This window comes from Podarcis bocagei (genome assembly GCF_964188305.1).
Source record: "Podarcis bocagei genome assembly, chromosome: 5".
In the NCBI taxonomy this organism is placed as follows: domain Eukaryota; kingdom Metazoa; phylum Chordata; class Lepidosauria; order Squamata; family Lacertidae; genus Podarcis; species Podarcis bocagei.
The window spans coordinates 32,267,247-32,292,342 of NC_138129.1; the positions used below are offsets into that span (position 1 = coordinate 32,267,247).

General features: G+C 41.8%; 2 long non-coding RNA genes across 4 annotated transcripts in view; one reads left to right on the top strand and one right to left on the bottom strand.

Moving 5' to 3' along the window:
- Nucleotides 1-11,265, bottom strand: part of LOC308588364 — a 29,317-nt gene extending 18,052 nt beyond the window's left edge. The window contains exon 1 of one of the 2 annotated variants that reach the window (XR_014008641.1): nt 10,500-11,250. This is a non-coding gene — a long non-coding RNA (uncharacterized lncRNA). Of the gene's footprint in view, nt 1-10,499 lie in introns of both variants that reach the window. The other variant, XR_014008642.1, reaches the window with a different exon arrangement.
- Nucleotides 11,266-11,842: 577 nt separating this feature from the next.
- On the top strand, nt 11,843-23,469 carry LOC308588378. Of its 2 annotated transcripts, XR_014008676.1 has the most exons (5): nt 11,843-11,957; nt 14,105-14,212; nt 16,939-17,550; nt 19,775-22,619; nt 22,881-23,469. It is a non-coding gene; the product is annotated as an uncharacterized lncRNA (long non-coding RNA). The 2 variants fall into 2 exon arrangements; XR_014008675.1 differs by having other exon boundaries at nt 14,105-17,550.
- Nucleotides 23,470-25,096: the final 1,627 nt, after the last annotated feature.

Genomic DNA, 25,096 nt, shown 5'->3' on the forward strand with positions numbered 1-25,096 from the left:
ATTTCATACTGGTGAATGATGCTTGATAAAGTCCAGGACCCCCTCTCTCCCCACAACTCTCCTCAAAAGATACAGCATCATCAAGAGTATCTGACATTGAATCAAGTGTTCCCAAACATTTCTACTAAATAAAACACCAACCTATAGTGCATAAAATAAAGAAGCTGCCTTATACTGAGTCACACCTTTGAGCCATCTAGAGACTCTCCTCCCTGAAAGGGAGGGGAGGGGTTGTGGTCGGGGCCCGAGCTCCGGCTAGCAGGGGGCGTGGCCCCCTGCCACCCGCTCACCTGGCTGGCGCTCACGCCCCCTCGGTGGCCATCCAACCAGGAGCCACGGAGGGGGCGTGTTCAGCAGCATTGTGCTGCAGCGCCAGCCTTCCCCGGCCTCATTCTTCCTTCCTTCGCCCATCGCGAGTCACCCACCCTCCACTCCCTTTAGTTAGGGCTTAGGTTTTTGGCCTTGCTATGGACCTTAGGTTGGTCGCCCTGGTTGTCTGGGGGGGCTGGTAGGAGTTTTTCCATTTGGCACTTCCTAAAGAAGGTTTTGGAGAGGATGGGAATTGGCGAAAAATTTAGAAGAGGCATAGAAGCAATATACAAAGAACAGAAAGCAAAGCTGGTGATAAATAATAATACAACAGAATATTTTAACATTTATAAAGGGACCAGACAAGGTTGCCCCCTGTCCCCCTTATTATTTATTATAATTTTGGAAGTACTTAATAAGAGACTGAGGGAGGCAACAGAAGTGAAAGGAATTAGAGTAGGAAAGAAGGAATTCAAAATCAAAGCCTTCGCCGACGATATTGTTCTGACTTTGGAAGATCCACAAGATAGTGTAAAAGAAGCACTACAAAAAATTGAGGAATTTGGAGAGGTGGCAGGTTTTAAGGTAAATAAGAATAAAACTAAAATGCTGGTTAAAAATCTAACTAAGGAAGAAACGAAAGATCTAGAACAAAAAGTGGAAATCATGGTGGTGAAAAAAGTGAAATATTTGGGAGTGTGGATCACGGCAAAAAACATAAACCTATATAAAGATAATTATGAAGTTACATGGAAAAAAATAAAGAAAGATCTGGAAATATGGGGGAGGATGAAATTTTCCTTTTTAGGGAGGATAGCAGTGGTTAAAATGAATGTTTTGCCGAGGATGTTGTTTTTATTTCAAACTCTTCCAGTTATTAAAGGTTTAAAACAATGTAAAGAATGGCAGAGAACCCTGATGAAATTCATCTGGCAGGGGAAAAGACCAAGGATTAAAATGAAAATATTAACTGATAAAAAGGAAAGAGGAGGTTTTGCTCTCCCAGATTTGAGCCTATATTATGAAGCAGCGTGCCTACTTTGGCTAAAAGATTGGATAAAACTGGAGAACAGAGACCTATTGGATTTAGAAGGTTTCAATAATTGGTACGGGTGGCACGCATATCTCTGGTATGAGAAGGTGAAAGTCCACAGGGCTTTCTTAAATCATATTTTCAGGGGACAATATATCAGGTCTGGGAAAGAAATAAGAACCTTCTTGAAAGAAAAACACCATGGTGGATCTCACCGGTAGAGGTCTTAACAATAAAAAAAACCAACATGGAAGGGAAGTTAGCCACTTACGAAGATTTGGTAAGAAAATCAGAACAAGGGCTTAAACTTAAACCGTATGAGGAAATAAAGGATCAATTCACCGGTTGGCTACAATATCATCAGGTGAATGATATGTTAAAGCAAGATAAAAGAAAAATGGGCTTTGAGGACAAGAAATCAAAATTCAATATAGAAATAATAGAAGGTAAAAACAAAACATTGTCTAAATTATATGACATATTACTAGAATGGCATACAAAAGACGAGGAAGTCAAAGAGGCAATGATTAAATGGGCAATTGACTTCGGCTATAACATTGAGTTTGAAAAGTGGTTGAAATTGTGGAATAGAGATATTAAATTTACGGCCTGTACGAGTTTGAGAGAAAATGTTTGGAAAATGCTCTATAGATGGTATCTTACGCCGGCAAAATTGGCTAAAATCTATAGATCAGAAAATAAGACATGCTGGAAATGTGGTGAAGTGGAGGGAGACCTCTACCATATGTGGTGGCAATGCAACAAGGTGAAGGTTTTTTGGGAAGCAATTTATAATGAACTTAAAAAAGTTTTTAAATATACTTTCCCCAAAAGACCTGAGGCCTTTTTGCTGGGAATTATGGGTAAGGAAATAAAAAATGAAGATAAAAAAATATTTCTCTATGCCACCACAGCCGCAAGAATTATGCTGGCACAAAACTGGAAAACAGAAACTATACCTAACGTAAGTGACTGGCAGGTCAAAATGATTAACTATGCCGAGCTAGATAGATTAACAGGCAGAATACGAGACCAAGACGACCAGAAATTTCAAAAAAATTGGAGTAAATTTTGGAAATATATTGGAACGGATATATAGGAGGAACTGGCGGTATTAGAAAAACTTTATCAGCTAATAATTATAATCTTTAATAAACTAATTACGCAACCCGGGATTTATTTGATACTTACCAAAAGGGTGAAGGGAAGTCAAAGGCTAAGTAGAGCCTAATGTTTATATTATTTTTTTGTATGATTGTACACTTACTTTTTGTATAGCATGAAATTAGGATGAATAATTTATGTTAAAATGTTTATTTTTGCATTTGTTTTTCCTTTTTTCTTTTTTCTTTTACAAATTCTGAATAAAAATTTACTTGCAAAAAAAAAAAAGGAGTTTTTCCATTTGGCACTAGGCTTTTTGGTTTTTTCGCCTACCTCGTAGCAATCGTCACAACTTTTGTGGTATTGGTGGGTAGGTTAGGCATTGGAATAATGTGTTGCGGTGTGTGGAAGTGCTAGGTGTGGCCATCGCCTATGCCTTCAATTTTTAGGGGTATTCCGTTAAAGGAATCTGGGGGTCGTGTATTCCGTCCGATGCCTGCTTGGCGGGAGGCCTTGGCACGACCCTCGGTGACAGCAGGGGTGAGCCTATAGTTGGATTAGCATCAACAGGCTCCACCTACTGGTGAAGAACCCACTTGTTTCGATCCAATGCCTAAGCCAATACCTTTTCAATTGCTGTAACCAATAAAGTTGTGGCCTTTTTCTAGCCCATTAACCTTATATCACGTGTCCATGTGTCTTCATTTCACTTCGCCTGGGTCGGGTCCTCGAACCACAACTTATTGTTGTCTGCAATTGCCAACAGTGGCCCTCCCAGATTTCAAATGGGACATTCCCAGTCCTAAGTGAAGATGCTAGGGATTGAACCTGAGACCTTCTGCACGCAAAACAGATGCTCTACTACTAAGCTATGGCCCTTCTGCTAAACCCAGCCTTTTAGCTACCTGAAGAATGGATGCTACCAAGCTCTGCTGAGGGCAGGTAGTAGTACAGATACAGAGGCAAGGCTGTTCATAAATGATGCATCTGAACAATGTGGGAAGGTCTGTGTTTGGTGTTATGGTCAAGATCAGGCATAGGCAAACTCGGCCCTCCAGATGTTTTGGGACTACAACTCCCATCACCCCTAGCTAATAGGAACAGTGGTCAAGGATGATGGGAATTGTAGTCCCAAATCATCTGGAGGGCTGAGTTTGCCTATGCCTGGTCAAGATCCAGAATAAGACACTCCACAATATATTAGTAAAGGGATGGGTAACCTGTGGCCCACCAGATGTCATTGGACTTCAATTCTCATCAGTCTTGAACGCTGAGCATGCCTTAGGCACCAAACGACCCAGCAGGAGGAGGCGGCGGCAAGGAGCCCCAGCCAGCCACTGCCATGACCTCACTTGTAAAAGGAAACTTGCAGATGGGAACCCGATTAAGGAGGCTTCCACACAAGCGCAGAACAAGGGCAAAAGGTGACAAACACGGAATAACCTCAACCCGGTGGATCAGTAAGGACTGGTCTCTTGGAAGGGGATTGGGGGGGGGGAGCCCGCTTGGATCACCTGCTTGGGTGGAGGGTGTGCGTAATTTTATTTATTTTTTAGTGTGGAAGGAAAGAGAGGGGAAATGCTCCAGCCACCGCCTTTTCAAGTTTCCAGCTGCTGAGTGCCTCATTTGCTGGTATAATATAATAATAATAATAATAATAATAATAATAATAATAATAATAATAATAATAATAATAATAATAATAATTTATTATTTATACCCCGCCCATCTGGCTGGGCCTCCCCAGCCACTCTGGGCGGCTTCCATAAAACCAAAAATATAGAGATATTTTGTTTCAAGACCATCAAAAAAGAAACATGTCATAATCATAATATCATAATAATAATAATAATAATAATAATAATAATAATAATAATAATAATAATAATAATAATAATAATATAGAGATAGGAATTAGAGGAGAGTTAAAGTTAAATTTTGTTACTATCAAATTAATCAACTAAAAAAAATACAGCTGGCTGGCTATTAAAAAAATTAAGAAATTATTTGAGGGCAAGTAATTTTTTTTTTAAAATGGAGCTTATTAAAATGACTACTCTTCCCAAGTTCTTATTTTTAGTTCAAGGCTGGTGTTTATCAATTCTTCAATCCCAATTACAGAAATGGCTGGTGCTAGTTAAAATTTTATTTTAGATAGTAAGTGGAATAGAACAACCCTCCAAACTTTGTATCACCCAAGGGACAAAGGAGGAATAGAAGTGCCTTATGTTAAGCAATGGTGCCTTAAGTTATATTATGATGCCTTTCTGCTTAGACAAAAAATGCATATTATTAATAAGTCGCTAGAGATCCTGCGAGTTCAAATGGAATCTTATTAAAAAAAACTGTCAAATATTGACAAGCTCTAAAGGGAGCAATGAGAAACCCTTGTTTCAGTGGCTGCATGCCAATGGAACTCTGCCTTAAAAGTGAAAGCCAATTGGTCCAATTGTTGCTGGCCAAATGACACTTTGCTCCAAATGCCCAGATGACAACAAAAGCCTTTTTGGGAAACCACTTATAGGCTTTACAGGATATGAATTTTGTTAAATAAATAAATAAACCTACAACCATTTCATGTAACTGTTAAATAACTTGGGAGACAGAAGAGACTGCTGAAGATCCTCATAGCCCCAAAGCTGTAGTGCTACTTTCCCCGAGTTCTTCTTTAACCCATCGCTACATCCTGAACTTGTTTTACCAAAAGGACACCTCCATCAATTGTGGCAAAAGCCATAGAGAGATCTGAGAGAGCCATGGTTCTGGCTTTTGCTCTGCTTCCATTTGCCCCTCTGACTCTGCCCAACACTGGCATGTGACCCTTGGAAGGTTCCCCAGAAGGAAATGTAGCCCTTGTGCTGAAAAGGGTCCCCTGCAACAATTTTACAGTGTCTCCCTGCTTGGTATCAATACGGATGAAGGGTGAGCTACACATCAACAAGCACACACATAAATCACTGCTGAAGTGCACCTCCAATTGTGCACAGATAATGATGATGTTTCCCCAGCCTGTTACTGTTGGTTACAGACTACCTGTGATGTCACAAAAACACATGACAGCTGAATGGATACAAAGGTGGGCCTTTTCCTCTTCTCCAACAGAAGACAGAGGGCAACAGCTGTGACATTCAGAATTGCCCAGCCTTCTTCCACCTGGAGAAGGAGAACTGGCAGATGGATGGAGGTGATCATCTGGCTGTGGGATGCCATGGAGCATTAATAAGGCAAGTTCACTTGCTGAGAGGGATGTAGCTTGAAGGCAGCTGATACCCATGGTCAGAAGCTGGCTGACATCTGGCGATGGGCTTAATGGAAGATGGCAAATGTTTTTATCTTCCTTAGTAAATGCTTTTTTTCTAACTGGGGAAAAAGAACATATACCTTCAGTCTTTCAAACCTGCTGTGACCTAGATAGCAGTGCATCTTTCTTAAAAAAGAAAAAAGTCACTGAGCCATGGATTTCTGAATTGCGAAGAGCTCAATAAGCAAAATTCAACCCTCCCAAATGAAATTTGGAAGCCAGTGGATATCTGCAGATTGAAGCCAGGGAACAAATGTGAATGAATGAAGAGTGAATGATGAGTGACTGTGTCCGTTGGTGTTTATCATGGATGTTGGCTAGCATATGCATGCCTATGTGTATGGGAGGTTTTAATTGTGGACAAGGCAAATGGTGTCAGTAGCTACATGAATGTGATGTGTAAAAGGAAACTGGTGGATATTCATGAACAGCTGAAAGCTCTGGAAGTTGTCAAGCGGAAGTTAGTTGATGAAATCTCCAGGCTGAAGCCAGTGGAGGTGCCTGGTAGGTCTATCACCAGCTAAACATTACGATTTAGCGATACATCACAATGTCTGAAACATGGAACTATGTAGGGTGGCAGGGTGAAGAAAGGGCAAAGGAGCAGTCATGGAGATTAATAGGTACATGCTATGTGCACTGCTTTGTCCATGAGTTTTCTTGGCAGGGATACTGGAGTGGCTTGCCGGTTCCTCCTCCAGGTGGATCATGTTTGGTCAAAACTCTCCACTATGACCTGTCTATCTTGGGTGCCCTGCTCGGCATAGTTCATAGCTTCTCTGAGTTATTCAAGCCCCTTCGCCACGGCAAGGCAGTGATCCATGAAGTGATGTATGGAAGTGAGAGCTGGACCATAAAGAAGGCTGATCGCTGAAGAATTGATGCTTTTGAATTATGGTGCTGGAGGAGACTCTTGAGAGTCCCATGGACTGCAAGAAGATCAAACCTATCCATTCTTAAGGAAATCAGCCCTGAGTGCTCACTGGAAGGACAGATCGTGCAGCTGAGGCTCCAATACTTTGGCCACCTCATGAGAAGAGAAGACTCCCTGGGAAAGACCCTGATGTTGGGAAAGATAGAGGGCACAAGGAGAAGGGGACGGCAGAGGACGAGATGGTTGGATAGTGTTCGCGAAGCTACCAGCATGAGTTTGACCAAACTGCGGAAGGCAGTGGAAGACAGAAGTGCCTGGTGTGCTCTGGTCAGACACGACTAAACGACTAAACAACAACAACAATGTGCACTGCGGATTCTCCTCTCTGAGGCAGGCAAACCCTCGTGTTTGGAGGGTGAACTTTTCCCACTCCTCCCTAGACGGAGGGAGAAGAAGCAGCCCAGCTGCAATTCCTGCATCAGGTAGACAGAGACACTGTGGTTATGGGGAGGCGCCAAGGCTAGGAGTGGGACCGTTCTGCTATCAGAGGGGAAAAGGAGCTGAAAGCAAAGGCAGCCACCAGAGGGCTCGCAATTATATCACCCCCTGGAGTTTTGAAGGTTGTGCTTCACAATACATCGCCAGCTCAATTATTTTGAGACTGCTCTTATGATGTGGTCTACAAACCGGTGTTGGATGATGCATCAACACATCACACAGCCTTAGTGCCTGGGTGATGCCGTTGAATGGTAACTATTCCCCTCATTGTCTCTGTCCCACCCCCCAGGATGTCTGAAGTTTCTTCAGACCAACTGTGAAAGCAATGAAGAGAACTGTAGCACTTAAGCAAGCTCACTTATATTTCTAAACAAATGTCTTTCTAAATATATCTAGCTGTAGTGTTCATTCTATCTTTTTATTCCAAGACAGTTTATGTGAGAAGTACACATGAAAGATGGGCTGGGTGAGAAATAATAAACAGGAACACATTGACGATGGAGAGCAGGAAGTCAACTTAATGGGTAAATTGTATTAAATTTGATGTCATTTGGTACTGATTTGTTAAAAAATTAGAAAACTAATAAAAATTATTGGGCAAAAAAGAAAAATAATAAACCAGTACTGAGTTGCCGCACAATGGTCAGGCCAGGGGAGGTTGTGCTGGTGCTTCTCCAGCTGTTGCCATTGGCTGCAGGCTGCCTGGGATGTCACAAAAGGACATGATGGCTGAGGGGAAAGTGGAAGTTATTTGTGGCAGGCTAGAGGGAGTGAAGAGCCTTGGTGATTCAGGGGAAATTTGAGGGAGGGCCAGCTGGAGACAAGGAAGGGAAACCTGTGTTGGTTCCCTACTAGTTGAGTTGCCAACTTTTCCCTCCCTTTTTTACATAGCTGTCAAAAAAGTCACAACTGACTTTGTCAGAAAAGTCAGATGTCCGTCCCCCCCAATAAACTTTTGAGGATCCACAGGGTTTGAAAAGCTCTCTGAGCTAGAATATTTCTTATAGGTCTAGTAAAGGTAAAGATACATTAGGATCAACAGATGTTATTGTGCCAATTTTCAGTTGGCATAATAACAGCAGTAGTTCTGGAACTCAGAACATACCCAGCTCTTTAAAAATCAACAGCACTTAAGAAATCCAAGAAGGATGATGAGTCATTTTCCACTGAAATAAGCTCAGGTAAGGACTCGCCTTTTCCAACTGCTGAACGTGAATGGTTGGGTCGGGCCAAGAAAGTTGTCCAGTACCTTGAGGAATCAGACAATGAGTTATTCTGAACTGAAAGCACCTTGTTCAAAAATGGGGTGTCGGCCTTTTGATGGGTGCAAAGTTTTAACATTATGTTTGTCCCTGTAAGTATTTGACATTTTTAACTTCCTTAATAAAATTTTACCTTCCTTAATATATGTTTTTTTCTAACTGGGGAAAAAGAACATATACCTTCAGTCTTTCAAACCTGCTGTGACCTAGATAGCAGTGAATCTTTTTTTAAAAAAAGAAGTCAGTGAGCCATGGACTTCTGAAGGTGAAATCTCTGTCTACATCAGAGTCTAATTTTGCAATGCTGACAATAAGGCTTGATGGGATAGGTAGAGAGATGTAGATGCAACATGCCTCATCAGACAGCCGTAACCTACATTTTAAAAATGTTTTAGAACATTTGGGTCACTCTGCAAGCGTATACGAATACTAGGTTACTACAGTTACAATATGCTTCCCTTTCTCTTACCCCTAGCAACATTTATGCCTAGCAACAAGGCTGCATGTGTTACTACTACTGATTCTGCACGCACTTCACTCCATCATGGCAACATCTGTGCCTAGCAACAAGGCTACACATTCTCTGCGAATGCTGGTGAATGGCAGGCTATTTTGGAGCCAATCTTGTTCTTTGGAATGCTGTGCTTTAGAGGTGACCTCTATAGTTCAGCCCACATAGTTTCCTCACTTATTTATTATCAGCCTGTTCCAGTTCCACTACTATGTCTGAAGCAGATAGTGCACAAGATGCAAGGCATCTTGCTTGATATAGTCCTAGGGCATAGTCTGAAAGTACCTGATGCAGAAATTTTACTAAATCGAAGCTGGTCTAGATCTGATCAGTATCTGGATGAGAATTAACATAAGAATATGATATAAGAAGAGTCCTGTTGGATCAGACCAAAGGCTCATCTAGATCAGCATCCTGTTCTCACAGCATGCCAATGGGGTGCTTGTGAGAAGGACCTGAAAGCAACAGTGCTCCCTTCACTTGTGACTCCCAGCAACTGGTATTCTGCTTCTAAAGGTAGAAGAACAGAGTGATTGTGCTTTCAAAGCAGGTGCTCTGCCACTGAATGTACGCCTCTCCCCCTCTTCCCAAATTCTCAGAAGACCCTCTGATTTTACACTGCCTTTCCCACTTGCTGGATGCAAACAAATATAATGAGGCTTAGAATGCCCCATTTTTAGTGTATATTGAAATTTTTGTGCCTCCAGTTCTATGGGGAATAAGAACATGTAATTAGAGATGTTATCATCATGTCTGTACAAAAGGCAGCAAAGATAAGGTTACATAGGGAACTGTAATGCTTTCATTCATTTCCAAATTTGTTTTAAATGCCTTTTGTCACAGATCCAGAGAATGATCTAGTTGAGCAAACTTGCTTCTCACACAGGTCCACACACAAACAGGGATCAGCTGACTTATTGCTACCTCCCCCTTGCTACATGTGCTGGCTGGGACTTATGGGAGTTGGAGGTACCAAGATGGTGAAGGCTAGTTTACACTGGCAGCGGCTTTCCAGGGTTATGGACAGGGGACATTCCCAACCGTACCTGGGGATGGCAGCAACAAAACCTGGGATGTTCTGCCTGCAAAGGAGGTGCTGTACCCCTGAACTATGATGCTTGCCCACTTATTTTACAGAAGGAGATGTAAAATCAAGCATATAAGAACATGAACCACTAAACAATACACTAAAAAAAGCTAAAACTCTGGTGCACAGCCCAATTCGATGAATATTCACTTGGAAATAAATCCAGAGAAGATTACTTCTGAGTTAACATACAAAGGTTTGCAGCCTTATTGTTCATAAATGCAACGTTTGGGCAAGGTGTTTTTATTACAATTCGAATATCAAGTTATGAATGGCGATGGGTGAATCTGTCCGTTTTCTGTTTCTCTCCATTTCTCATTTTTCCAATCTTAAATTCAGTTCTCCACATCAAATTCTTTTTTTTAAAAAAGGACTCTCATCAGTATTTTAGTGCAAATTTCTCATAATAGCCACATATTTGTATGCAATTTGGCTTAAGACACATGTTTTTACTAGGCAACTTTCCTAATGGATTATGCATGTCGTTTTCAATAATAAATGCATTTAATACACATTTTACCATAATAAATATATGCACATTTGTGCACATTACTTGACCAGAGAACTGCACTGCATAATTCAAAGATGTGCCAGTTTCAAAGGATGGCCTTGTTTCAGTTTGTCTATTTTTCAAGAAAGTGTGAATTAGGTAGGTACACCTTTCAATGAGAAATGAATCAAATGTTTACCCAATCCCTTGTTATGGATTCATGTTCAATCAAGTGCTTTAGCAAAAGAACAAAGAAAGCCTGCAACACTAAAGATGGGAGCTGGGTAGTGTGACTGAATTTCTGGGTGCTTAAAAATAACAGTTAACAACACTAGAGTGGTCTGCTTCAACTGTTTGTGGTGGTTTTTCTTTATTATTCTGCAGCAAGGTGTTTTACATATGTGAATAATGCCATGTGTCCACTTATCCTCTCACCCAGAGGTTTGAAGGATGAGGAGGCACTTCTGGGACAAAATTAGACTTTTTATTTAATTACACTCAATGAGGGGTTTAAGCTTGATGGTTACAAATGAGAGGCACAATACTTAGTTTCAGGCAAACACACTTTACATTTTGAATTTAGCCTCAGGATAGACTATTTCCACCTATCATGGCTATTAGTATTACTACAACAGCAACACTTTCCCAGTCCTTTCTAATATTTTTACTTTGCCCTAAGTGAATTAAAGTGGGTTGCCCTGGCTAGCTAACCCTAATTCCTGTCAGGAAAGGTCCCTTTCTCCTCATATTCCCCATGCTTTTCCAAGCCCTAACTGATCCCCATCTGACAGTTTAACTGCAGAGTTCTGCTTTTTAAAATCACCTGTTCTCCCTGACTGGCTGGTGTCCTAACCAGTTCTGATTGGTCCTTAGGTCACCAGGAGGCTGATCCAGGGCCTGACAATCATGCAGAGATTCTGCTCTACCTAATATTTGTCTTTCTGTTCTCCAGAAGCATGAGGCAGATTGCCCCCACCTTGCTGTCCTCTCTAAGCAGTGGCAACTCCAGTTTTAGACTCTAATTTGCAGTATACACTTAAAACAGTATCAAACCACTTTAAGCAGCCAAAGTTTCATCCAAAGATTCCTGGGAACTATAGTTCGTTAAGGGTTGTAACAAGACCCCCTATTCCTCCTCACAGACACTTTACAAACTAGAATTCCCAGGATTTAGTTAGGGTTCCTGCGTTGCAGGGGTTGGACTAAATGGCCTTTGGGGTTCCTTGTAATTCTGTGATTCTTGGACGAAAGCCATTATTGTTTAAAGTCAAATTTATTTTAAACATATGGGGCCTCATCTGCGCTCTCCCTGTGGGTCTAGTCTGTACAATCATCCAGATGGGGAGAGCAGGGCAAGTGAAGGAACCTGTTCTATTTCCCCATTTTTGTCATTGCTTGCATTTTCAGAAAGGTGAACAGGCAGAAACAACAAGAAGGAGCAACTACAGGGTCAGGAGATTCCGGAGGTTGGCAGAGAGTCTCCTGCAGGTGTGTGTGGGCCTTGGCAGATGCCCAACAATGCTACCCCTAATGTATCCAAGGAAACCACACTCAAGTATTGCTAATCACCTCTTGAATCAAGTGTTTTTAAGCCAATGAAATCAATTGTAGGGCCACAATAGACATGATTACTTTGTTAGCTCTGGGGTGCTTGATTTTAGTAAGTAAATAAAGGGGGAAGGGGCTGAGCCAGATTGGCATGGAACATGGCACGGGGGGAGAGGGGGTCTCCATAGTCCAAACTGTAAACAGTTACCCTTTTGCCTGCTCTTCAGACTATGAGAAAATCATACATTTGGTTTTGGTTTTTAGACTCTCTGCTGCTTTAGGTGCCTTTGGGTGTGGTGAATGAACTTGAACATTCAAAATAAAGACATTTTCACCACAGGCTTCCCTAGCAATATACAGTAGCTGTTCTTTTCTTAAATTTTACTCTTGTTTTGAATTATACCATCATAAATTTTAAGGAAAGAGGACTTCAGGGCAGAATATGTCTCCTGAGAAAGCCTGAGGCTTGGCATATCTGTTTTTAAACACAAATCAACTTCTCTCTCTGTTTAATATGTAAGATAGCAACACCTATCTTGCTTCATTAGTTAAGCAGATGCCAACCAGTGGGGACATTTGGAATTTTGAGAAAGTGTCATGGGCACCAGTCACAAAATGGCTTCTGTGAGAGTTTGTGGCATAACACAAAATGGCAGCTGTGTGGCTGTGGCATGGCACAGCACAGCACAAAATGGCTGCCACATCTTAAAGAGCAGAAAAGGAGAAAGAAACAGAAAATGGTGAAGTCATGACCCCCTTCAGTGAGGAAAAAGCCACCTACAGCAGTCACCACCACACTTGCTCACAGAAAAAAAAACCTTTACAGCACTCCTCTGTACAGAAGGGAGGCAGGTGTCCAATCCTAACATCCAATGATGTATAGGTACATTTAAGAGGATGTATTCATTGTGGAAGAGGCCACTGAACCCGAAGAGCAAACTGCCTATTATATATTGTTGATTTGTCAGGGTATATTATTTACTGAGAACTTTTTGGGGGTGCCATAGGAGTTACTGACAGGCACACTGGCACCCATAGGCACCAAGTTGGCAACTCCTGCATTAGTTCATAAGTTCATAACATGTTCCAGCTTTAGAAAACTAGAATTACGAAATCTCACAATAGTTTACTGGTTATGTCACTCTCCCCACTTTCTTTTACTGAAAATTACATCAGTGCACTTACAAAGTACAATCCTATGAATCCTTACTTAGAAGTAAGTTCCACTGAGTTCAATGAAGGTTTTGTCCCCAAGTCAATGTGCATAAAATTGCAGCCTTGGGCAAGTGTGTGCAATGTGCAACAGGATAGCAAGATAACAGAGAGCTTGGGGGTACAACATAGGCTACTATTCAATTTCTGGGGTTAAAGTTTGTATTGGGTCACAATTCCAACAATGGAGGCTGAATTAATACTCATGCATAGCAATAGGAGTTAAAGGGTCTCCCTCGTTTCAATATTGCCCCTAAGGACATTTGTGCTTCTAACACTCCAAATAACAAGCTGGCTGAAAAGGCTGGACACTCCCAGTAAATTACACAGGGCAGCACACACATTCTTCCCCTGGCCTGGAGCCCGGCTACTTGCTCGGACAAGCCAGGCCAGAGATGCTAATCAGTGTTTTGCTAGGAAACCTTCTGCTTCCCCAAAAGTAAAGTGGAACTAGCACACTCTTTAAATGGCTGGACAGGCCCAGAAGGGCTGTGACATCCTGTTTCTTTTCCTGTTCGTATCTGTCTATGATTCCATGTCTGTATCCAAAGCATAATTAAAGATTATGGAGACCCTATGCTGAACAATATTTAATCAATGAATCAATAATATGTTTTTCCTACATATATTTTTAAGAACCTATGAAATTTCTCCATAACTTGGAAATGAGGCCCTTGATTTCTCATTGTGTTGTTATAAGAATTTTAAGGTCTCAAATATAGAATATTCATAAATGCACACATATCTAAATATATGAACCATGTGTCTTAAATAGTATGGGAGAGCAATCCTGAAGCCATTTTGAGTCTCCCAATGACCTCTGCAATAAGGGAGGCAACTGGGGAAAGCCTTCTTATTGTCTTTTTTGCTTGCAGTTCCTGTCTTAAGGGCATATTTGTGCACGAATAGGGTGAGCCTGTGACCTGGACTCAGGAGCTACAGTACAGTATTAACCATCACAAAAGAATGGCCAGACTGCCCAGGCAATGCAATCAGTATCCCGGCAGACAGGATTTCTGCTGTAGACTGCCTCCTTCTGTATTATGTATGATAGGGGTTGGGGGCTGGGTCTTGGGCTACAGGGTGGGCAATTTCCAAAGCCTATATAAGGGCTTGTGCATCATTGTTCAGGGTTCTCCTCCCTCCCGTGTGTGGTGAGTGGGGACCCTGTTGCAACAGTTCCTTTAATAACGAACAGGCTTACTAGCCACTTTGCTTCTCAATATACTCTGGTTGGCCTCTGTTACTTTCTCCTACCAATAGGGAAGCCACTTAAGGATCCTATACAGGCTCTGGAATACGCCATAAGGGAAAGGGAGCATTTTCTTCTTATAACAGTGTGATAAGAAGGGAAAGGAGGGTATGATGCAAGCTACCGGACTTAGAGAAGTGTTGGGCACTGGCGGAGGAAGGTGGGTGCGGGGAGTGCGGTATGCACCGGGTGTCAGCCGTGAAGGTGGGTGACATTGCCGTGCCGCCACCCCCCACCTCCCCCGCTCACTGTGCAGGCGGCTCGCTGCGTGGGCCATGGGCCACTAGGGATGATGCTGCCAAGGGTGGCTAGCAGCCTCCCCGACACTTGCCGCACGGGCAGCAAGCAGCTAAGGATGCTCACCGTGTGGGCAACTAGCCCTGTCCCCGCGGGCCGGCTAGCCCCGCCCCCTCACCACTCCGGGTACCGGGGCAGGTAGCTCCGCCCCTGGTGTTGGGTTCTCAGATGCTATTAGACTGTAACTCTCAACATTCCTGACCATTAACTCAACTGCCTGGGCCATTTACAGTTTAGTAGCGCTGCAGAGAGCTTGCTGGGGAGACCATGCATAACAAGGAACTCAAAAATAACTTTAACAAGGTTTTAATAACAAAACAAAAACTCCTTTTACACTAAAGATGATAACAACAAACATGACCCAACCACCAACCCGTCCTCCCAGGGTAATGAGGGAGCTAGGTGCTGCTCCTTATATACTATGCCCAAATGCTGACACAGCTTAATTAACACAACCTAGCAGCACCTGCTATGTTTCACAGCTGCAAGACTGGGTCTCGTTATTTGCCCTGGCTCTTAAAGACATACACAACTTGTGAAACAATAATGAACCTTCACATTTTACAGTGACCATTCAACAGATGGGAGTTGTAGTCCGGCAACATTTGGGGACCATAGGTTAAAGAACACCACTGTAGAGCAAATGATTGATGATGGTTCAGTCTTCACACCCCACATGTCATGCACACAAAATATTGACCATATTTTTCGGCCCTGAGCTGCAACAGCTCTAACTTATTAAATCTAATCTTATTCTCTCTAATTTTTTATGCAGAACCCTTATTTAATGTGCCCCCACCTCTGCTTCACCTTTGTCAAGACAGTCGCTGCTTAGACTGCAACGTGCCACCATCCTCCCTGCCTGTTCTAGTGTGAGCAGCTGGTGATGGTTAACATGGTTATCTGTCATGGAGGCCCCATAAAAGTATTCCTGGACCAATGCCTAATTTATATTGTTTCCAGTTCTTTGGCTTTAAATCTCATGTTTCCATCATTTTACCGTTAGAGAAAGAGCCATTTTTAAATTGGTCCCTGTTTTAACTGGAGTTGTTTAAATACAACGGACTACTTCCCTGAAATAAGCCATGTTTCCTAAATGCTCCTCTGGTTCTCTTCTCCTCCCAGCACAGTAGCATTGCCACGACACCCATTGCCCATCCTACAGTAGTACTTTAATAGTGCATCACTGTGGGGTAGGAGCATGTGAGTGCTCTCTCTACAGGAATCCCAATTTTCCAAAGATTCTGCAATAGCAGCAAAATGACCTTTCTTGGGACAAAACTGCATAAATAAGCTCTCCCGCTGACACAATTCTCGGCTCACTCCAATGCTGCAAGGCGATTATTTGGAGTTACAACAAAGCAAGGAAATTCTAAGGCTCTAAACCCTGTGTGGCTCTTCATTTGGCAACCTTGGACATATCCCCATACCAGTGCTTTTTTTTCTTCAAAAATATGTTTTTGGGTACTCTCATTTTCCTACTCATATTGAAATACTGCCCCTCAGTGAGGCCAAACTTAGATTCACAACATATTTAGGGGTATGTATAAAAAGCAAGTCCCCTAAGCACCACCCCTAAGCAAGGTTCTTGGTCCCTGATCTTCTGGACGACTTAATATACACGATATGCCATTACAGTGGTACCTCAGGTTACATACGCTTCAGGTTACAGACTCCGCTAACCCAGAAATAGTACCTCAGGTTAAGAACTTTGCTTCAGGATGAGAACAGAAATCGTGCTCCGGTGGTGCAGCAGCAGCAGGAGGCCCCATTAGCTAAGTGGTGCTTCAGGATAAGAACAGTTTCAGGTTAAGAACGGACCCCCGGAATGAATTTAGTACTTAACCCGAGGTACCACTATATATTAACTTATGAGCTGTTCATTAAGAAAGTGTTTATCTGTAGCACTGTATGCTTTTCCAGACCAAAATAAAAATAAAAATCCAAATGAAAATGTCAAGCACTACCATTCATAACTGAGGTTATGCCATATGTGCAGTACCTACACTCCACAACTTGGCCATGCGACACACCTGAGCACAGTCCAGCCCCAGCTAAAACACTTTGAAGTTGTACTGAATTCATTAGAAGAGACAGAGACTGACAGAGACAAACAGACAGAAAGAGAGCATGTTTTTAACTCTCTTCTATTGAAACCAGGTGGGACTTCAACTTAACTTTTCCCCGAATCAACCCCATAATGCAGAACATTGGAATAAATGGTTCACTACATAGCTTGATGAAAAAATAATTGCTTTACTATTGGCCAGAGAAGAAACAGCTGCAGGGAGTTTGCTTCCCCTCTGCCAGAAAAAAAATCAGCTCCAACTGCCAGTTTCCATGGAACTGCAAGAAACAAGGGGGAAAGCCCATCAGCCTTTGCCACCAGCCACAGAACCAAGGACCACCAGATCGTTACACTGCTTCTATCCAAATGACAACACAAATAAAGTGAAAATCAGCCTGGGTATGTCACATCTCACTATTTCCTTCTGGTTAGGGCTGGGGGGGGGGGACATTTGATTCAGATCACATTTAAAAGCGGAACTACATAACCTGCACTTTTCAAAACTATGTGCTAACTGGAACACACTCATCCTTTGAAATCAGCCTTGGCCCTGCAGACAGAAGTCATGATGAGCTCCTGAACTTCAAAAAATCAGCAGTACATTCAATGATATCAGTTACAGGCTAGAATGCGACTATCAAAGTTAAGCCTAGATTCAGAGGATTTTCAGCTGTGAGCCATTGAGTCTCTTCCATGCTCTTTATGTGAAGAAAAAAAGCCAAAGCAAGACTTCCAGGTTAGCGCCATCAGCAATGGCGGAATTCCTCTGACCGAGAGGAACCCGCTCCGTGAGAATCGGGTCTTGCCGCCGCGGCGAAGGCGGGGACCCCTTTAAAATCCCAGGCGGAGGAAGCCTGGGAATGTGGGATTCAGCGGGCACCAAGAGCACCTCCCCTACTCACGGGGAAACCCATTTTGGGGCTCCAGAGCGAAGTGGGGTGAGCGGCGCGGTGCTTCGAACTGATTGCTACTTTCACAGAGTGAAACCGCACAGCTGTTGCCGGAGAGCGCTGACTTTTTCCTGTGGGCAATTGGATTTAAAAGTAACTACCCGTGAGTAAAGTGAAGAATTGGAGTTTTAAAAGTTGAATTAATTTGGCACTGAAGCGGGAAGGTCTAAACAGGAAATCCGCATTCCGCTTTTGTAAATAGATTGAAGCAAAGACATTGCAAGCTAATGTCTGGAAAGTCATTTGTAAAGGACTAAATTCTCATCAGCTAAAAACACCAAACCCCCCTTGGAAGCAGGAGAAGAGGGGGAAATCTTAGATTGTTTAAACCTGCAGGAGAGAGAGTAAAGAAAGATAAATTTCCACCGTCTTGAACCTGGGAACAGGGTGTCAGAGACAGACGCTTTGGGGAAGTTAATTGACTGCGAATAAAACGTTTTTTGACAGATAGTTAAAAAAGAGAAACATATTGATTCCAATGTTTCCTTCTGCATATAAAAAGGAATAAAATATCTGGAAAACGAAAGTAATTTTGTTGCTGGAGCTGCTTTCAAAAAGACGGATACAAACAGAAATTGTTTCCTCTAGAGGGAGCTTGTGATACTGTTGCTGGAGTCGATATGGGGAATTTTACAGCTGCAGAGATTAAAGATCGTGGGAACCTGACATTGACCTTGAGCAAGAATGTGTCTAGAAGAAGTTTTAGTGCTTGCTCTTTGCAAGACAAGCGCTTTACTGAAACAGCTACATGAAAAGATGGCTTTGATGACTGTTGCAGTTAGCAATTTTGGACAAACGGTGAATACCTACATAGAAACTACTCAGGAACCATCTCAGGAATTTGCTTTGACAGGGCAAGTTGTGCAGAAGACAAAGGAGGAGGTTGTTGCTGAACCTCAAGTAATAGAAATGGAGAGAGCCGCAGCCTTGCAGGAAAATAAGTCGTTGTTTCTGACGACTGAACCTGGAGAAAGTCAGATTGGGAGAGATGGAGTACTGTTTGGTTTGGAGATGGGAAGCTGGATGGATCCCCCTATGCAGGGATGTTCTGACTTTTGGGATCTGGTTGTGGGCCAGGGGGAGCTTGGAGTTGTGGGGGCCCTTAACTTTGGAGGGACTTTGAAACATGCCTTCAAATATCTTTTGGATTTCAGTGCTGACTGTGGAGAGTGGGCTGACCTGTCGAGAAGGGATAAAGACATTGTCAAGTTGGAGTCTCCCCGAGATCTACCCCTCAGTGAGAAAGGAAGAAAATTAAGAATAAGATCAGCAGAAGATAAAGTAAAGTGCAGGTATAAACATGAAGAAGACCTGCAGAAGGGACATGGAAAAGACCTAAGAGCCTCGGATAGAAGGTCACCAGGTTAATGGACTAGATGGAAGGGATAGAAAGGACTGACAAAACCCGAGACCAGGAAGAAGAGACGATGGATGAAGATTGGAAGAAAGTTTAAAAATCCATTTAGAGAATTAGTGTAAAATTAACGAGTGTTAGAAAAATGCTGGAATGAAACTATTTGGCTTTAGTAGAAATACTATAAGGAATTATGTATAAATAAGTTTTAAGTTTTAAGCTCTAGGGCTTTTTATGGTAAGATAAGGTTAAAATAAATTAAGGTAATTTAATGATAGAATATAGTGAAAGATGGAAAGGATTTGCTGAGATAATTAATAATTAGAATACAAAAAAGGGAGGTGTGAGGAGGTCGATGAAACAAGTTAACGAAAGATAAAGATTTGGGAATATTGGATTTGTTTTTAAATTTTTTGTTTTTCCTTTTTTGTTGTTGGTTTTGATGTATTGTGTGTTTTGTATTTTTCTTTTTTTCTTTTTATTGACTTGTATTGCTTAATTCCTTGTTTTTCTGATTATATATATATATATTTCTATTTTTTCTTTTCTTTTCCTTTTTCTTCTTCTTCTCTCTTTTTTATTCTCTGTAATTTTAAACTTTCAATAAATATCATTAAAAAAAAGAAGAAGAAGAAAAGGCCAAAGAAAGACATTTGTAATGCAAATGAACAACACAGCCAATGTAAACATTGGCTTTAAGCAAAGCAAGTACTCAGATGCAAGCTGTACAAAATTCCTATAAAAACAATGAAGAGTCTTGTGGCCCCTTATACACGAACACTTATTTGGGCATAACCTTCATGAACTAGAATCCATTTCATTGTATGCAAGACTCTAGTCCATGAAAAAGTATGACATAATAAGTGTGCTGGTCTTTAAGGTTCTGGAAACTGTTGTCGTTTCACTGTAGCAGCCTAACAGTCTCAGAATGCAACGAAATTGTTTCTTATGCTGCCATCTAGTGACTGCTTGAAATAAAGACTTGCCCTACACACATTCAGGTAGATAAGATTCAAATAGGATGGTAAAGTGCTGGGACAGTAAAGATAGAGAATAAGTTGATTGCAGTGGGTGTGGGTAGTATTACTACTACTACTACATTTATATTCCACAATTTCTCAAAGGAGTTTGCAGTGGTGTACACACACTTCTACAACAACCCAGTGAGATAGGTTAGGCAGAGAGATAGTGCATAGCTGTCAACTTACAGATTTGAAAATAAGGAACAAGCAGCCTCGAAAATAAGGGATCAGTAGCCAAAATAAGGGATTTTCCGGGCATAGGTATGTTCAGCTTCTGAGCCCCTCCGAGCCAAAGGCAGAAAGCCCAGCCAGCAGCCAAATGAAGCCTCATCAATAAGGGACAGCAGCGGGACATGGCACTGGGATAAGGGACTGTCCCGCCAAATAAGGGATGCTTGACAGCTATGAGATAGTGACTGACCCAAAGTTACCCACTGGGCTTCAAGGTTGAGTGGAGATTTGAACCCTGGTCTCCCAAGTCAGAGTCCAGGACTCTAACTACATCACACTGGCTCTCATGCTGAGGTGGTATAGCCTACTCTATCACCTCAGGATTCTACCATCTCATTCTGCTGCAAGTGTTAAATCAGGTCAAGTCAGACTATCTAGCAAAAGCCAATCTTTGGGATAAATCAGGCCTAAGTTTACCGTTGTCTGAGGGTTGCTACTTCACATGCTATTTTTCAAACCATACATGTGCAACCCAAATGCAGAGTGCTGGTGCAACAGATGTGTGAATGCAAACATGTTTATCATATAGGTGCTCATCAGGAAATCTGGATTAGCTGTGGCAGCTTGCTAATTGTAGAGTTACTGCCCATCTGGTTTTGCCATACCATACTGTACGAAATTGACAAGATGTTGCCCCTAAAACCTCATGCACGATGTTATTAAAATTTGCCTTTGATTCTTGATAGCGTGAATCCTGGCATGTCTATCCATATGCATGCGTGTACAAACACACATGGTGGATTTTATCTTGTGAACTGCCCTGAGATCTTTTGATGATGGGCAGTATATCAATCAATCAAATAAATAAATAAATTTCCTATAGGTAATATCCAGCTAAGTCCTACTCAAGAGCACAACAAACCCCTAGAAACCAATTGACTTAAGTAACCTTCCAAGTCCATGAATTTCAACAGGTCTACTCTGAGTATGTCTAACAGTGGATATCACCCTATGTATTTAATTTGCATGCAGAATACATTTAGGTGATGCTGTTAACAAAATTAATCTTGATTAAAATATGGAATACACTTATGTGTTGATGATTTTTCTGGAGTGTTGCTAAGAATTATAAGCATTTTAATTCACAAAACTCACTGCATTATTTTATCTCACACTGCATCAACTATCGAGCAAGATTGGATTATACGAACACAGACTTTATAGCAATTCATAAAACACACAGCACATATAATCTAGGCAGCTTGCTGTTGCCACTGTGGTCACCAATAATTGAATTTCAGTACAAATTTACACTCCAGTGTGTAAAATTTAACAAGTGGTGAGGTCCTCACAGACTCAAGGAGGTATCTGAAATTAATTGACAGCACAAGCCTACACATGTCTACTCAGAAGTAAGACCCATGGAATTCAAGGCGGCTTACTCCTGGATAAATGAGTAGAGAACTGCAGCCAAAATGTTTTATTGATTCACAGTGGTAACTACAGAAATGATAGCATGAACTTCAACGATTACATAAAAGAAAATCCATCAAGGCAGGGCAGTGTAATAAACAAAGCAGCACAGTATGAATAAAAGAACAATAATAATCAAGCTGGTGCAATGTGAATGAAAGAACAAAAGCCATTTGAATTAGAATGATGGACAAAGCAACTACTAAAGCAATACATAATAAATTACAAGGAGCTACACTGCAGCTTCTTAATACGCATTTAATTTTAAAAGCATTCTAAATTCTCTGAGCTTGTGGACTCGGTTCCAAGAAGGAGATTGCAAGCCCTTATTAGGCGCTAGAGATACCAGGTTGCAAACCAATGTCTGCTTTCACCAAATTGGCCTTGTGGCCACAACAATTAGCTTATTTTGTCTACTTGTATTTCCTCATCGCACCATCCGTTGCTTTGTGTAACATCTTACCTGATGAAGAGTTCTGGAGAGCTGAAGAGCTAAACAGCTAAGCACATTTTTGTGACTTCGGGGCTGGTCCTAATAAAGAATTGCCCAACTGTAGGCCTTTAGCTCAGTGGTAGAGCATTCGCTTTGCATGCAGAAGGACTCAGGTAGGGCTGGGAGAGAGCCCTGTCTGAAATCCTGAAGAGCCACTGTAGACAATACTGAATCAGATGAACAAACGGTCAGACTCGGTGTAAGGCAGCTACCTATGTAGCTATGTTTGCTTGAGCTGGGGAAGATGGGAGTTGTAGTCCAACAATGTCTGGAGACCCAAGGTTGAACACTGTCCTAGCACATGGAGACGGTTGTAATAATAATAATAATAATAATAATAATAATAATAATAATAATAATAATAATTTATTTATACCCCGCCCATCTGGCTGGGCCTCCCCAGACACTCTGGGTGGCTTCCATAGAAACCAAAAATACACTAAAATATCACACGTTAAAAACTTCCCTGAACAGGGCTGCCTTAAGATGTCTTCTGAATGTCAGGTAGTTGTTTATCACTTTGACATCTGCTGGAAGGGTGTTCCACAGGGCGGGCGCCACTACCAAGAAGGTTGTAGCCACATGTGCACCTGCCACGGTTAGCTGTGCACACACCATGAAAGTACACAGGCTGTGCACATACAGTGAACAAGAGTCAACTAAGGAGTCACATCAGTGGAAGCCCTGCCCTTCGACTTGAACAATGGCTCCTCTCCATCTTCTCTCCTGAAATTGGCTCTGCTGGGGGTTGGAAGAATCCCCAGAACAATACTCAGTGGGGGAGGAGGGATCATTACATTCGGCCAGCCAAAATGTTATATTGAATCCTTAGTGTTATATTGATTCTCTCCTCATAAATGTGAAACACAGGCCTTTCCCTGTTATCCTGAGAACTGTGGGCTACCCTTCACAGAGCTACAATTCCCAGCACCCTTCACAGTTCCCAGGATTCTTTGGGGGAAAGCCGTAAATTATTATTATTTAAGAATAAATTATTATTATTTAAACAGCTATCCTATTTTAAAAAGACATCTGAAGGCAGCCCTGTTTAGGAAAGTTTTTAATATTTAATGCTGTATTGTTTTTAACATTTGATTGGGAGCTGCCCAGAGTGGCTGGGGAAACTCAGCCAGATGGGCGGGGTATAAATAATAATTTATTATTATTATAAAAACATTAAATTTAAAGCGTTTAAAGTTGTTTTTACTGCTGTAACCCACCCCAGAACCTTAGGATGAAGGGTGGATAATCAATCAATCAATCAATCAAGTGCTTTAAATATAGGGTGTGTAGGCATCCTTAATCAAATAAGATAAAGAAACAAATGCAAATTCTTGGCTTCGAATTTGGGTTACCTTAGCGCAAGTTATTTGTTGCCCTTAGCATAAGCATATACTGTATGTGAGTTTGTATCCAAGACTGTATATTTTGAAAGTGACCTTGAAGCACTCCCCTACCCAAGGCATACAAATGTTGTTGTGTCCAGGCAAACAAATGCTGTCTCTGTAGACTGAGAATCTCCCAGGTGAGCTCTCTGCACACCTGCACCTGGAAGTGAGTCAGCAGGAACAGAGGCTGCAGCTGGATCACAGAGAATCCCAGACTCTGTGCCCTGGAAAAGAAAACATCACAGGGAACCTCCTGGCAACTGTGCACAGCCCAGACTCCCTGAAGCCTGAAAGTTTAGCTGGTGATCTGGTTACTGCATTTTCTTGGACGCTAGCAGCAGAAGGTTGAATAAGGGCAAAAGTAAAGGATCATCGCTCAGCTGTAAACAGCCACCAAGCAGGAACCAGACTGTCAAGCCAAGGATCAATGTTGGGAGGCAGAACCAGAGAACAAGCCAAGAGTCAGGCCCGGTAAAGCAATGGTGGGGAACCTGTTGTTCTCCAAAGTCCTGGACAAAGACTTTTCTCAGCTTTTCTAGCTAACCACCCATTATGTGCCTTGTGCATCCACAACACCTTATAGGTTTGAAGCAATAGAAAGGCCTTGGACAGTTTCCCAGAAAGGTACACGTGCATCTCTTACTGTGTACAGTAGTACCTCGGGTTACAGACGCTTCGGGTTACATACGCTTCAGGTTACAGACTCTGCTAACCCAGAAATAGTACCTCAGGTTAAGAACTTTGCTTCAGGATGAGAACAGAAATCGTGCTCCGGCGGCACAGCAGCAGCGGGAGGCCCCATTAGCTAAAGTGGTGCTTCAGGTTAAGAACAGTTTCAGGTTAAGAATGGACCTCCGGAATGAATTAAGTTCTTAACCTGAGGTACCACTGTATTATAAAATGGGATGGTAAATGACCATAGTCATAACTACAATCTGTCACATGCTTTATCATCCTTATCTTCATCTCCACAACAGGTAGACCCTAATATATATATATATATATATATATATATTATAACATTCTTAGCTCATCTCTTTCCACAGGCTGACAAAAAATTTCATGTTTAAAACCAAAATAGAATAATAAACTGTAAAAGCACACACAACAAACACACGCCAAAAAAAGCAAGTAAAAACTCATGTTATCCTTCCTATCTGTCAGACACACCCCATGTGGAAAACCCTTTGTTTGTGTATATTTTTTCTTATATAGGTTTATATGAATTAGTTGTTCCATGTGTTGCTGCTATGTCTAGATGTGCACAATATTCTGTAGATTAAAATGCATTATGAACCTGTTCTGTTTCTAGCAAATTGGAAGTCACTGCTAAGATGGTGTAACTAATAGCTATGTCCTTGAATCCTTACCTTCCAGCAGCGTCAAAGAATGCATTTTA